This window comes from Columba livia, chromosome 1 (genome assembly GCF_036013475.1).
Source record: "Columba livia isolate bColLiv1 breed racing homer chromosome 1, bColLiv1.pat.W.v2, whole genome shotgun sequence".
Classification (NCBI taxonomy): Eukaryota; Metazoa; Chordata; class Aves; order Columbiformes; family Columbidae; genus Columba; species Columba livia.
In genome coordinates, this window is record NC_088602.1 from 46,391,789 (window position 1) to 46,406,982 (window position 15,194).

Consider the following 15,194-nt stretch of genomic DNA (forward strand, 5'->3'; position numbering starts at 1 on the left):
ATGTGCCCAATGGATTGTTTAGTACATTGTCCAAGATGTGTTTTTGCTGCAGCTTGCAGGTTTGGTATTGCTTTTATAGAAAAAGAAAAGAAGTAAATCGTATTTTGTAAATTTCATGTGAGTCCTGTGGGTAAGGTAGCTTTCTGGCCTCAAGGGGCAGGCTCTAGATCCATTTTTTTTCTGCCCTGAATGTCTGTAGCTTACATACTCAAACTAAACTTCCTTTGACATCTTGACCAGACTGCTGACTTTGCATTTTATTTAATTGTGAGCACTGATATCTATTCCATATTGCCATTTTGTCCATGAGATATTTACTGAAGGGTTTTATGCTTTAGTTGTCCCAATTTCTAATCATTTAAATTTTATTGCTCTCATTTCAAGAGAATTTTCTTCTGTCAGAATTAGACAAATATGCACTTTCACAAGTTCATCAATTTAATTGTTTAGATCACAGATGTTCTTGTTAGGAAATTATAAACATTAATAAAAGTTTATGAAATAAAATGTGTCATGAAAGGAACAAATTTATTTCTTTTCACTCTTTATACTACTGGCATTTAGCATCCTGTGAATATTCTTTTTGCTCGTGCATATTTAAATTATTTTTCATGTATGTAAATGACTTGATAACTGCAACTGTATAGCTTGCAAAATATTCCATCACCTAAATACTGATATGATTAAAAGAAAAGTGCTATTCCTTGGAAAATTACGCACCTAATGAGTTTTGCTGCTACTGGCTGTAAACACATATCTTCAAAGATGCAACAGAAATGGTGAATTTAAAATGGTGTTATTTGCAATGTTGAGACAGAATTATGTTTTTAGGAAGTCACACCAGAATTCTGTAAAGCTGAAGTTTACACTCATTATTCATGCACATTGGTCAGCATGAGAAGGAGTAAAATGTATGAGAAATATAATGAAATATCGTGATGGCACTTAGCACTCCTAAGAGTCTTTTTGCAAGAGTTTGGTGATTGATTTGCTAAGTACTCTAAAAATTTTGCAGCTATTTTCAGTAATTTTGGGAAACAAGAAGAGAGTATAACAAGCCACTTCTTTTAAAGCATCTTTCACTTTTTTCTGTCCTCTTTACACACAAGGAATTTCTCTTTTTATGTCAGAAAAGGGTTATCCTTTCCTGTATCATTCTAAGATTATTTTCATTAGTCCTTTCTCCATTTTTCATCCTGAAAGGACATTACAGTCACAAAGCCTTGTTTATTAATTCAGAATCCACTACGGTGCTTGCTTTGACAAGGATATTTTAGTGATCAGTGGTTTGGTTAAACTGTTGCCGAATGGCCTGAAAATTTTTAAGGAAAAAAGTGAATGGTGAGGTTGAAAGAGAAAGGCAGCAAAAAATATTTGAACAACTTTTTCTTATGCTTCTAGTGAAGACCTCTCCCTTTCATGTCCTAAAACTGACTGTAGTTAAGGGAAGATTAGAATCTCAAGGCACAGTACCCTCTGAAGGGATGCACACATATGATATACCATAAGTCTCCCTGGTTTGCACTCTTTCCTCCCATGCTTGCAAGTTCCTGCTCTGTGGAGTTTCTGCTTCTGTGACGCTCAAATGCAGCCATCTACAATCCTTGTTTGCTTGTGCTCTGGCAAGTTTTTGCTCTTCTAGTTCTTTCACTAGATCATCTTTAGCTTTCCCATCTAATTGAAGCTTTTTGGTTTCATCTTGATGGCTCTGAACAGCATAGATCCAATTGCCTTTCTCATGTCACTTCCTAATGTGGTTCCCTCACCTCACTGAGATGCAGTAACTTTCCACATCCCTCCAGCTCTTCATGTGCTTAGAATCCTTTTCTTATGTGTACACTTTCTTTCCTACTGGCTTCTTTTACTTGCAACCCTTCCTGTCTGTTTTTGCATCTTTCCTTCTTTTACAGATATTCTCAAAACATTTTTCATCTCAGTATGACAAATGAAAATATATGTACAATATCATACATCTGGGACTGTACAGAGGTATCTATCTGAGCTATATCATAATCTTCCTGACACTGTGACTTGGGGTAGGAACATCACCAGAAGGGTACATCTAAAATAATTTGGATGAATTGCACAATAACAATGCTTGTTTCTTTACAATGGTATAAAAGGGAGCCTAAGGTGACTAGATCACTGGAGCTCCCTGTACTATAAACACCAGATTCACAGAAGAAGAATCTCAGCATACATATTAACATTTTAAATAAGTGCCCTACTGCTTATTCAAGGAACTCTGAATATATGCATAATGATCCTTGGTAAGTTTCAGATCTTAGATATTATGGAACGTTGACATGATTTTTGTTAAACACGCAAATGTAAAACAGTAAAAATGAAAATACAAAGAGTGGAAAGTTTATCTTTACCTGTTCTCTCTCATCCATATATGTTTTGCTGGAGGGACCTGGTAGTTCTTTTACTCCCTCAGTTGAGAGCCAGATGTAAAGAAATCCAGATCTGAAGAAACCTGATATACGCAAAAGGTGGGTTACGTCCACATCCTTAATTTGATCCTGAAACTAATTTTCAAAGTGGTATAACCTGACAAATAATCTCACATTTTCAGTAATCTTTATTGTCTTGCATGTTGCTCTTATTTCCACTTGTACTGTTTCAACACCTGGGGACACATTACAGACCAACATTCCTTTGTATATTCTGTATCCTACTGAAGAACCAGGAAAAAAATTTGGACTCTATAGAGAAATTTTACAGTTTTATATAAAAATGCAAAAGGCAACGAGAGAGAACATCTAGCTAGTCACAAAGTACAAGGAGAACAGCATTACCTGGGAAAGGCATAATTCTGAAAATCGGTAAAGCTGGTTTCTTCTCAAGCAAAATTTTAGCCTGTACCAACTTCTGAAATTCTTGATTAATGAAATAAGTAGAAAATCAGAAGTTCAGAAATCAGTTTAATTGTGATTTTAAGTAAAATACTTTATTGGGGGTGTTATTAAACTGATTGATGAAGTTGTATTTAATTCAGTTCTTTAAACTTCAGGTTTGGTGGTTTGTGCCATTGAAGTTACAGATCCAGCATAAAGTAAAATTATAGATCAAAATTCATTACCAATTTCAGGTCTAGAGAAGATAAATATCTAAATTGAAGTTATTCTTAAAATGAATGTTTAGCTAACTGGATATACTGAAATTAACTACATATTAAATTGAAAAAGCTTAGAAACAGTTTTTACAATAAAATGCTAAACTAATGAGTTGTAGTTTACATTAGAATATCGATTTCAGTGGTTATCATTTGATCAATGTTAATGCATTTAAACCTCAGCTCAGTTTTAGTCCCTAGCAACTGCTTGGTTTTCAGACTTGCTGTGTTGAGCAGAGATACAAGCCTTTAAGTCTTAAAACTATATCTAAAAATGAGATGTGGCACTTCAGAGATGAGTGTTGCAATGCCTAATCTTCAGTTGCCTAGCCCTTAGATACAATTCAAATACCTAAATTAGGCACAATTTCTCTAAATGACACACAAGAACAATACCTCACAATGGACTAAAACCATTAGTAGACTGTGAGATCTTGTCTTAAATCTAATACTCTGTATGTATAATAGAAAAGCTGAGCTTGAAGACAGAGGAGACTTTTATATAACTATGTTGGTATGGGAAAATTAAACTAATTACAAATCTCTTTTAGACAGCCCTTAATATAAAGGGGCTTGAAGAAATATTTTTCCATGCGTATTTTGGGATTAGAGTGCCCTAATCACCAAATATAGATTAGCCCAGCAGTGGCCAGAGATTTGCCTTTTTGTGTTGAATCAGAGGTATTGTGCAGCCAGGAAGACATTCACAGGGAGCAAACAGAATTAAAGGGGCAAAGCTGCATACAAAAACATTCAAACAGTTTTAGATGCTTGCCACTACTTTTCACTGGCAGTTTTAGCTTTGGATGTAAAGAGTCTATTACACATATAATCTCTCCACATATTTGTTTGCCTGTATTATATGTGTGTATCTTTATAAAGCCCCACAGAATTATAGTCTGCCCTGACTATGCCTTGTTTTGATTTAACAAATTCTTCTGTTCAGTAATTGTCCTTTAGCCACTCTTACTGTTTTACTCATTACTTTTACACTCCAAAGGATTAGTGTGGAAAACTGTCTCTTTTATTTTACTGTTTATCCCTCAAGTGTGATTCTCATCTCAGTTCATTTTTTTTTTTAATAGATGAAGTTAATGATGCTAGTTGGAGCTATTCAAATGTGCTCAAGGAGGCTATATATTTTGTAAAAAAATATTGAAAAAATTTTAATTGACTTGCAGGATTGTAAATTGCAAATATCTGGCCTGCACATGAAATACATATACCCCATAATTAAAAGCCTAACCCCTCTGCATTCTCAATAAGCAGAGTTAAGCACTTCAGAAAATAATGCTAAAATCCCACATATTGAATCAGAGGCCATTATTGGACAAAATGTGCTAAGGTACAGGGTCTCCCTGGCAGCCTACCCATTTCCCGAGTTTTTAAGCTGCACCAAGACAGTAAAGCGAGTGCTTCTTGCCTCTATGCAAAACCTCTCAGACATCGTTCTTGCTCATCTTGGAGAGGATGAAGGAGATTCCCTCATTTCAAAGTGCAGAGTTGGTATGTTTCATTTCTATGGTTAATTCTTCAGGTTGTAAAAGACACAAGTGAATTTCACTTTCCATCCACATCTCACATCTTCCAAGAGTTCTCAGCTCCTACTGAAGCTGGACCACAATAAAATAAGGTATAAGGTTCATAAGGTCAGGAAGAGCACAAACAAGGAGCCAGTCTCCATAACCTAGTGAGACTGGATCTCATGGGGGAGACAGTGTTTCACTGAAACTTGCTGTCCCTGAGGAGATATAAATGGCTCCTCTTTCTTCTTCTCTCATGTTTTATAAGAAAAGTAACTGTGATTATAACTTTTCTGTAGTAAGTCCAGTCCAAGCAGTGTCTGTAATATGTCCAGCCATGTGTGTTATATGGCCAAGAGTGTGCCCTGGCAGCCAAGAGGGGCAACCATGTCCTGGGTGCATCAAGCACAGCATTGCCAGCTGGGCGAGGAAGGTGATTGTCCCGCTCTGCTCTGCGCTGGTGCAGCCTCACCTGGAGCACTGTGTGCAGTTCTGGGCAACACAGTATAAAAAAGATATAAAGCTACTGGAGAGTGTCCAGAAGAGGGCTATGGAGGTGGTGAAGGGTTTGAAAGGGAAGCTGTATGGGGAGCGGCTAAAGTCACTTGGTTTGTTCAGCCTGGAGGAGACTGGAGAGACCTCATCACGGCTACAGCTTCCTCACAAGGGGAGGAGGAAGGGAAGGTGCGGATCTCTTCTCTCTGGTGACCAATGACAGAACCCAAGGGAATGGCAGGAAGATGTACCAGGGGAGGTTCAGGTTGGACATTAGGAAAAGATTCTTCACCCAGAGGGTGGTGGAGCTCTGGAACAGGCTCCCCAAAGAGGTGTCACGGCCCCAAGCCTGACAGTGTTCAAGAAGAGACTGGACAATACCCTCAGACACATGATGTGAACTGCGGGGTTGTCACATGCAGGGACAGGAGCTGGACTCAATGATTCTTGTGGTGCCCTTCCAACTCAGGACATTCTATGATTCTACAACTCTATGATATGTGATGGATCCCGTTTTAAGCACCTCCTGAAATCTGTTATTAATTGTAGTAAGGCAGGTACTTTTCATAGGAAGAGATGACAAAGTGATTATACTGAATATGCAGAAAATCCAGGTCTACTTTTTGAAATCACATTTCTATACACCAGACTAGAATTGTTGAGTACCAGAGGCAGCGACATTTTATTGTTTCTTTGTTGCTGTATACAGCAGTATTTCCCTCTGATCTTATTGTAAGCATGGTTTATTTGCATTGATACTTGTACTAATATATTAATAAAGTACTTCCACAATGTCAATCAAAGAATTACAAGTAATTTCTCTTCTAAGCTGTTCTCTGTCTAGGTGTTCCCTTATTTTCACATCAATCTAACTACAGTGCTGGTTATTTATATACATAGCAAGGTAACACTCACATGTCAGAAATCCATCACTTGAATAGATATAACCACAGAAAGGCTTGGATATGAAACAGTGGTGCTGTTTGGCAGTGTTCTCACTTTACTACATGGGCTGGTTCCCTGAAAGTTAATGGGTTGCACATTACCCTCAACAATGTAATCAAGTCTTTGTCAAAAAAAAAAGTTACCTTTGGCAAGGGACCAAATATGAGCATATACCAAAGTATATATAAGATTATAAGTAGGTGCATAATGAGCCTAACAAGTAATGCCTCCTGAAGTGAAGACATCCCATTGCATTAGTGATAAGCATCACCCACAGTCTGTTGTATTTTTTTTATTCACCTAATTCATTAATCTATTAGTAACTATCCTTTAAAATAAGAGAAATTGATGATGCAAAGTAGTATGTGGTCTCTGAAGACAGGCATCTTGAGAACCTGGAAAGTTACAAATGTAGTTACAAAACCATTTTTTTTTAAATCTTCTGCCTTCTTAACACTTTATATCATTCTCTTATGAGTGACTTTTAGCTGTTTTAACTCCTTTGTATGCCAGCAACGAAAACAGAGGACAATGAGAACTGACTTGCCTTTTGCCTTGACCACTTTCTGTACTTTACTTATAAGTAACAGGGATTTCAAATTCTGACCTCAGAAGTGTCCCAGCAGTCTATGTGAATGGTGTTGAAAGGCTGTAGAAAGGTGTAGATGTTTGCAGTCTTGTGATCCAACCAGGCCAAGTGTATATTGAGGTCTTTGAAAGAAAAGAGAAAGTTTGTTGAGTCATTATTATCTTTTGTACCAGAAATCTTTCTGTGAATGGGTCTATAATACAACTGAAGTGACATCTTTCCTGTAAGATGTTTCCAGGACACACACTTTCAGGACTGGTGTCCAGCCCTGGATGCATGCAAATTTGGAGGTTCTTTTGCAGATATTAGTTATAAATATCAGGTCACAGCATTGAACTGGAGTTAATAGTCTTTCATCAAACAGATAAGTATGGAGTCTGAAATCCTAAACTAAACCGCGTTCCAAATTGACCTGTGTGATGACAGTTAGTGTAGTGGAAATGGAAGTAGACAAACAAAAAAATACATAGTTCAACCATTTCAAAATTATTATCTTGTTGTCTTCCTTAATTTCCTTCTAATCCTTGGATCGCTGGTTTTATGCACTGACACTGGACTTATTTATTTGCGTTAACACTAATTAACATTGCCTCCTAAATAATCAGCCTATGTTTGTCAAAATGAGAAGGTTGTACACAAAAAGAGATGTTGTGTACAGGTGAGGACTAAGCAGAAAATGTTGTAGCAATTTGCTGAACACGGAGGCTTATTGAGGATGCAGTCCTGAATAATACACACTAGCTTTGCTCTTCCCCCTTTAGTGTGTGTAGAGAAGCCATGAATCATTCATGGTCTCCCAGCTGAGCAGGGCTTCAAAGGGGCTGGTTGTGATTGGGTGTCCTGGGTGAATTGCCGCGCTGCAGAAACGCCTGCACCCCCAGCACTGGAGGGGTGAGGAAGCACTTTCATCTGGGCCTCCAAAGTGTTTCGGGTCACAGTTCACCAGGAGATAACGATGTAGATGTACATTCAGAATTAGCTGCAGAGATACCTGTGTAGTGCGGTGTGGAAAAGTGAGCCAGTTAGATCCCTAGTGGATGCTGTGAATCAATTACTGTATTCTGAATACAAGGTTGGCTGCAGGGGATAAACAGATGTCAGAGAATTTTTCCCTAATAAGACCATAGTAATAGAAGAGCACTGTCAGCTTCGTTTTACATTAAAAATCTCATTTCCTCTTTATATGACCAATTTTATTAGGCCTCTAAACAAAGATATTTTATGTAACTGATAGCTGTATAATGAAAATAGTATCATTAAATTTCTTTCTTTTTTAACAAAGACTGAAAGAGAAAGTAGAAATTAATCTCACCGAAGTTAGAAAGAAGGTATGTAGTTTAGAAGGCTGGATGATAATTTCTTTTTCTTTCCAATGAAAGCATATTTAATGGCTTACAGCTACCTTTTATGCTGAATCACAATCACCTGCATTCCAGGGCAAAATATTCTTAGAACCGAAGTTGGTGATTAGCTTGCTCTGTTCTCTGTACTTCTTGTATATTTTGTCAGTGTCTGGTATACAGAGCTGTTGCCAGAAACAAGAAATTACTCTGTTTCTTAATAAAGCTTACCACAGATCATACATTTGCAGTTAGCACTATACACTCACTATTTTTCGTAACCTTACAAAAATCAGAACATCAGGACACAGGAGCACACTGTGTCTGTCTGTGAATTCTGAGAGTAAAAGCAATGAACAATTAGAGATAATAAAATATCTGTTATCTTACTCTCTCAAATAAAATACAAGTACAATATTTATGGCAAAAAAATTGCAAATACTGAAACATTAAGACTAAGGGGATGTGTTTGGATAAACTATGTTCATAATTGTTCACATGCAGTTTATGCTGTGTTTTTCTTTTTCATGGTAAATAAGAGCTGATGATGAGATTTTTTAGTGCATGCTATTGCTATAAAGACAGTACATCTTCAAGTGGCAGAAATTAGGGCAAAATTTGGCTGTAAATATCATTTTACAATAAATGCTTTTTAGTACAATGTTTAAACCTACATAATATCTCAAAATCTTAATTCTGAACACTTCACAAGAAGGAAAACAAAAGAGAATTGCAGAAAACATTCAGAACATTTTTTGATTAACAGGTCAATCTTCTGAGGTCCTCTGAAGTCATCCTCATACACAGCACATATTAATCAGATTCAGTTCAGCAGAGTTTGGGTGAATAAAGGCATAAGTATAACCTAAGTTGTTTGGGTTTTTTTTTTGTTGTTGTTTTTATTTTTGTTTTTGTTTTGTTTTTTGTTTTTGTTTTTGTTTTTTTCACTGAAATTAGTTTAAGCAACACAGGGAAAGACATGATCTAAAACCCTACAGCTGAGCTATCAAAACCTGACTTTTGCTCTCTCCCCAGCTCTGACACACATATGGCAACTAAAATTCAGAAGTAGGTCTCTTGAGAGAACAACATATTGATAATATGTCCCTGCGCAGGTGGTAACACAAAGCTTGGGTCCATAACCTCACCATGTCAAGGCCCGAGCAGTTCTTTAATTTCAGCTTTCCTGGGATTTATCTTCTTTGGAAACTTGGAAACAACAGTAGCAATGAGAGCATTAGAACTTCTTCTCAAAACTTGGCTGTCCCTAGGGTTTCTTTCCAGGACCAGCTCTGCTCTAAATCCTAATCATCATGCTAGCACTCCCCTGAGTGTGAGGACTGGAGCCTTCCTGAGTCAGCGCTGGGCTATGTTCACCATCGTTCCTCTGACACCACCATCCCCCCAACACAGGGAGGATTCACAGGGAGCAGGGGGAAGGTGGCAGGCAGAAATTTCTTTCAGAATCATATTTGCTTTACTAATTCCTTTAAAATCAGGATACGCAATATTAGTCACCTTAATGCGTCATCTACACCGGAGCATTATCTAGCATTGTTCTTATTCTATAGGTTACTGTTGGTGTGTTGCAGCTCAGTGCTGGGAAGGAAGTTAACCCCTGTCTTACCTGCCCAAACCCTTTTATTAATATATCTTTACTAGAAAGTTCTGTTGTTTCTCTCCAGCTGGGACAAACAGGGAAGCTTTGTGGTCACATTCACGTTTTGCCTTCAAGACAAGCCATGGTATTTGTTGCTGAAGTGGCATAAACTTGGACATCTATGATACTCAAGATGATCATAAATTCAAGTGTGGAATTGCAATGGCTGAGATATTTTCAAAAGAATCCTGTGACACAGTCTCTTCAAAACCGTGGACAAGGAAATATGCTAAATAGCTGCATACATTTTCTAGATAAAAAAGGCTAATGGCTGTTTAGTCATCAGTCTCTCCTGAATTTGAAGTCCTCACTTTTCATGTATCCCAGCCTCTAAAATATCTGCACATATTTTATTGTTGGAACCCCACTACAGCTATAGACATCCAAACTTAGCACATGAGGGACTGTAGAATCTTCTGTTCATAAAGTGATTAAAAAGTGGTAAGACCTTAGCCACTTGGATTTAGCTATATTTTAAGCTTGTACAATTTCAATCCTTCTTATTTTTTTAAGCCTATATATTTTGCACATTTGTGAAAATCAGTGTAAATATCTTTTACTCCGGTGGCATTGTGCTGAATTATAACAGCCACAGACTGGATAAAAAGGAAGTCCAGAATTTCTGCAATTCAGTAGTAGAACCATGACGGTGGGAGCATTGCCTCCCACTAGTGACAACCTGGTCAATGTTATTGTCAGCCCAGGGGTGTCCAGTGTACAATAGTATTTTGAACAGTTAAATGAAAAAAACATCGCAAAAGGAAGCAAATAATGACAATAATGTGGAAGCTTCAGGGGTACTCATTCCAGGGAGATAGCTAAGAAAGGCTGACATGTTTCTGAATAGTGCTTTCTGCAGTATTAGGCTCACTTGTCTTTAGTTCTTCTTCAATATCCATCAAAGAAGATGCCGGTTATTTTGGGATCTTTTGGGATCTTTTGGGATCTGTGCCATAAGAAAGGCACAGATACTCAAAGCTGATTACCTAGTTCAATAAAATTAGCAGAAAAGGTAACAGCAGTCCTATGGCCTTTCCAGTGCTGGGAACAGCAAGTGATGTAGCATCTGATGAGCCACTTCACAGTGGTCATGGCACGCTGTGCAAATCACCTCCCCAGTGATGTTCAACACCGTCACTGTTCTTGTCATCTTTATAGGATTTTTTTAGCAAGCAAAGCTGTCAGTTTGATACCTACACAGTACTGAAATTCCTAGACGGTACACCAAGGTTTGCTGAGAGTGTTAATGCACATCTCCATAGGAACGAACTCTTACAAACAGTATGTACAGGTGGTATTGTAAAACGCAGCACATCATGGCATGTGCTCAGGTTATACAGCAGTCACTCATGTTAAAAGATACGGGTGTCTCCAAACAAGGCCTGTGGTTAAATTCTGCTAAGATTCTGCTTGAAGTCACTGTCCCCTCACTAGAGTGTCTTCAGTGGCCCTATAAATACTTTTTCAGAGACTTTTTTCAGCTTCTGTTGAATAAGAATGTGAAGGAAAAGGCAAAAGAGGTCAACCTAAAGAATCTGTCAGATCTTATTTACAGGATGAAATACTGGCAAGGTAAGGCCTCAGACTCCATAGGTCTGACACACGTACTTGCATAGCACATCAAAAAAAAGAGCCACATGACATCGGGTGGGGAAAGAAGAATGCATGAATCAAAATGTTTCCCCTTAGTGATGAGACTGAGTGAAGTTGTTTAACTTTCTGTATTGTAAGCCTAGAATATTGTCCACTGACTCACATGCTTTTCACAGAATCACAGAACGTTAGGGATTGGAAGGAACCTCGAAAGATCATCTAGTCCAATCCCCCTGCCAGAGCAGGAACAACTAGATGAGGTGTTATGCACACTACTTTTGTAGTTTAGCTGTGGAGATCTAATGATACAAGAAAAGAAAGGAACATAGAAAGAGGTTTTATCTTTCATTTAATACAACCAATGGAATCAAAAAAATATGTGTGTTTCTGGGTACATATGCATTTTCTGAAATCTCTGCCAATCTGACATGTTCAGTGGCGTACTTATTTCACATAAAATCTGTGTTTATGCAGAAAAATCCCTTCTTAGGCATTCATATGCCGTGTAGAAATACATTCAGGTGCATACACTGTGGTTTAAATAAAAATTATTTTATTTCATGATAGATGAATATAGCATTATGTGGAGAAGACTGAAATGATAATTGGTTTTAAACATAAAAACACAATTCCATCAATTCCTTGGTGTTTTAGAGGCATTGTTCATTTGAACAGATCCTGTGCTTTCAATGTGCCAATTTAAATGGGTAAATGAGGTTCATAATCTGCTATTGATCTGTGCATATATTGTCATCAGGAAGACCTCTGAGCCTGGAATTCATAAATCTTAGGACAGTGTATGGAATTGTAATGGTAATGAAAAATTTTCTTGGATGTAACATATTTGACAAGACACCTAAATTTGCTGGTCCTTTCCCTCCTTCCACCCTGTCATTTTTCTGAAGAGCTTAAACCTCTGGTTGCACCAGTGAGATGAGTTCCAAGTAATAAATTTAGGAAAAAAAAAAAAAACAAACACATCTCCAGACACCACTGACATTTGATTACTGTTTCCATTGTTGCTAACATGTTTGAACTACAGGTTGGATACTAACTTGACATCAATCAGAAAAACTGCTTTGGACTTAAAGTTGGGAATGAATATTTACCCCAGATGAAAAATCCAAAACCGTGCCCAGTACAAAATGAATTAGAAGGGAAACTGAACTATAATTTTACTGAGATCAAGGGGAAGCTTCAGACTCATTTTTACAGACTGAGTTTGCAATGCATGCTGTAGGGAATAAAATACGTGGGTTTAATTATCAACAACAGGCCTAAGGACACAATCAGATTAAATTTAAACATGTGTGTAAGAAACAAAATAAATATAGATATAAGGAGATAGGAACAGATACAAATCAATCTCAAGGGAGGTGAGAAGGAAAGAGATTAATAATTAAAACGTATATACTACTTGTTTATTCTTCGAGTTGTACCTGTGAACATGACAAGTATGAATTCCTTAGACCTTATGATGCTGTGGCAGAGTTTCATGAGGGATTGAAAAAGAATTTAATAACTGAGTAGACCAGCCTCTGTAGTATTCTATCAACTATATGTGTTTATCACAAAACCTAAATACACACAGTACTACAATCTCTGTCTTGTATTGTCTGTAAAAATGTGCAGTGTGTGCCCTGAAAAAAAAAAAAAACTTCCTCTCCCTTTAAAGTTGCTTTGGTTTGGGTAAAATCATTGCTGTCTTCTCTAGTTTGTTACATAGCTTCTAGACCTGTCTATAGAGCTAAATGCAAGTCAGAGGAGTCAAGCACTACAATCCCGATTGTTTACATGTTTAATTTTTGACTTGTTCCCTAGCTCTTCTTAGGACTGCTTCAGTTAATTTTCTCCAACACATCTTCTCTAGAGAGAAGTAGCCCTAAGCAGTTGGGACGTGATTCAGATTGTGCCCTTTGGCTTTGGGGTCAAGGATCAGTCATTTATTCTCTTTTTCCCAACAACAGTGGTAGAAATGGGGGCAAAATTTCACATTTGCAATACAAGTGTGGGACCAGCATGGATTTTCCCATTTTAATTTCATACAAATCCATAATCAATGATCAAATTTTAAAGGTAATGTAAAATGCTTGTTACTATGTGCTTCTGGAAAGGACTTTAGGTTGTGGAGGCTATAATAGATGCTTTTTTTCTTCAAATATCTTTGATTTTTTTTTATTGGATTTGTATTTATATATTTTTTTAAACTGTATTTATACCTGCCATGATTTTGAATTTTGTTGTGGATCTGAGACTTTGCCAAGATGATTTCAGTGTGTGGCACAACCCTGTACTTTATTTTTCTTTAGTAGCCTCTTCTCCTTTTGGATGCTGCGGATTTTTCTTTACATCCCTCCAGTCTTTCTTATTAGCCTGATTTTACTGCTTGCCTCAGCTATTGCTCTCCTGTTAACATAGTATTGCTCTGCCTCAATGAGAAGTGCATCTGCTCTAAGAAATCCTGAATGCCTGATTTTACTTCACTTTTTTTTCCCCTCCTATTAGTATTATTTTCCTCTGGATGTTTTCCGTCATAATGTTGACTGCTTCCTGCATGGCCTGTCTTACACCAGAGGCCCATCATGAACTGGAATATGAGATTTAGAGGGTCCCATGGCCCTGATGATTCTAATCTAAGAGCTGCCAGCTTTTTCAATATCTCCCTTTCCTACATATTATGAAGTTGTCAGCTGCAAGGATGAAGATTTCCCACAACTGCAACAAAAGAGGATGTGCACTCAGCAGAACTTGCTAAAAGAAAACAAAGAATAAAAATAATGACCTTAAGGAGTGTCCTCTGGGAAGGAGAGAGGAATATAGCTTATAGATGGGACTTCATGCATTGATTTTAGATGTTCTGAGATACTGTGCTAATAAGTTCAATGTAAAATTTAAAGTGACAGATCAGCTGTAAATAACCACGTTAAATCTGGTTAGGACACATAATATCACTTCTGCAAAAGGTATTGAAGTATCTTCATTTTGTAGGGCTTTGATTTTAGGTTATGAATAAGAGAGAACACCCTATGCAGATTATGTACCTGTGGTTAGGGCATAAAATCTGTCAGCAAAAGCCGAATGTGTGTCAGAGAACCTCTGCAAATAAGGTTGGGATTTCTCACTGGCTATAGAATCCAAAACAACTAACTGCTTAATCACTCAAAGGGAAAATGACAAGACAAAATGAAAACAACCTTTTTCATTTTTTTCTTGGTACATCTTTATCAGGTAAAAAGCCATGATTTTATTACTTTTCAGCTTACAACATGTGAATTGCTGCACTGATTTCATTTAGAATATGTCCTTTCCACTGCTGATACTTACATATATTCTTAATTACTTTAGTGAAATGTGGCCAAAATCACTACAAAGTTGTACCGAAGCTCTTGGTGGTGATTCCTCTTTCCTTTAAGATTCAGATTCTGGCCTCAGATGCATAAATAAGTGCTTACTTTCAGCTTCATTATGTATATACATATGATACTGGCTTTTGGTTTGTGTAATTTCAAGATTATGTAAAGCTAAGAAAAATGTATATGTATGATATCTGATGAATCAGTACATCTGAGCAATGCAAACAGCTAACAAAAGTGAAAGACAATCTTTTGGCAACTATAAGCTTGCAATAAAACCTGTTTTATTTTATTTTTACAAATCCTAACACTTGAGATATCTCCCCTGAGGTTTTGTTGTTTGTTTGTTTTTTGTTTTTGTTTTTGTTTTGTTTGTTTGTTTTTTTCTCCTTCTGAATATATACATTTTTGTATTTGTTTGGGTACTAAGACTGAGGCTTCAGACCAAGGAATTGGGAGTTGCAGCCTTTCGACAGCCATTGCTTTATTCTTCTATCATAAAAAGGATCCTAAGTAAAGAACACCAGCAGTGACTTGCATCGCTCCTGGGCATTTTTTTGTTCTTGTGATCTAAAGTC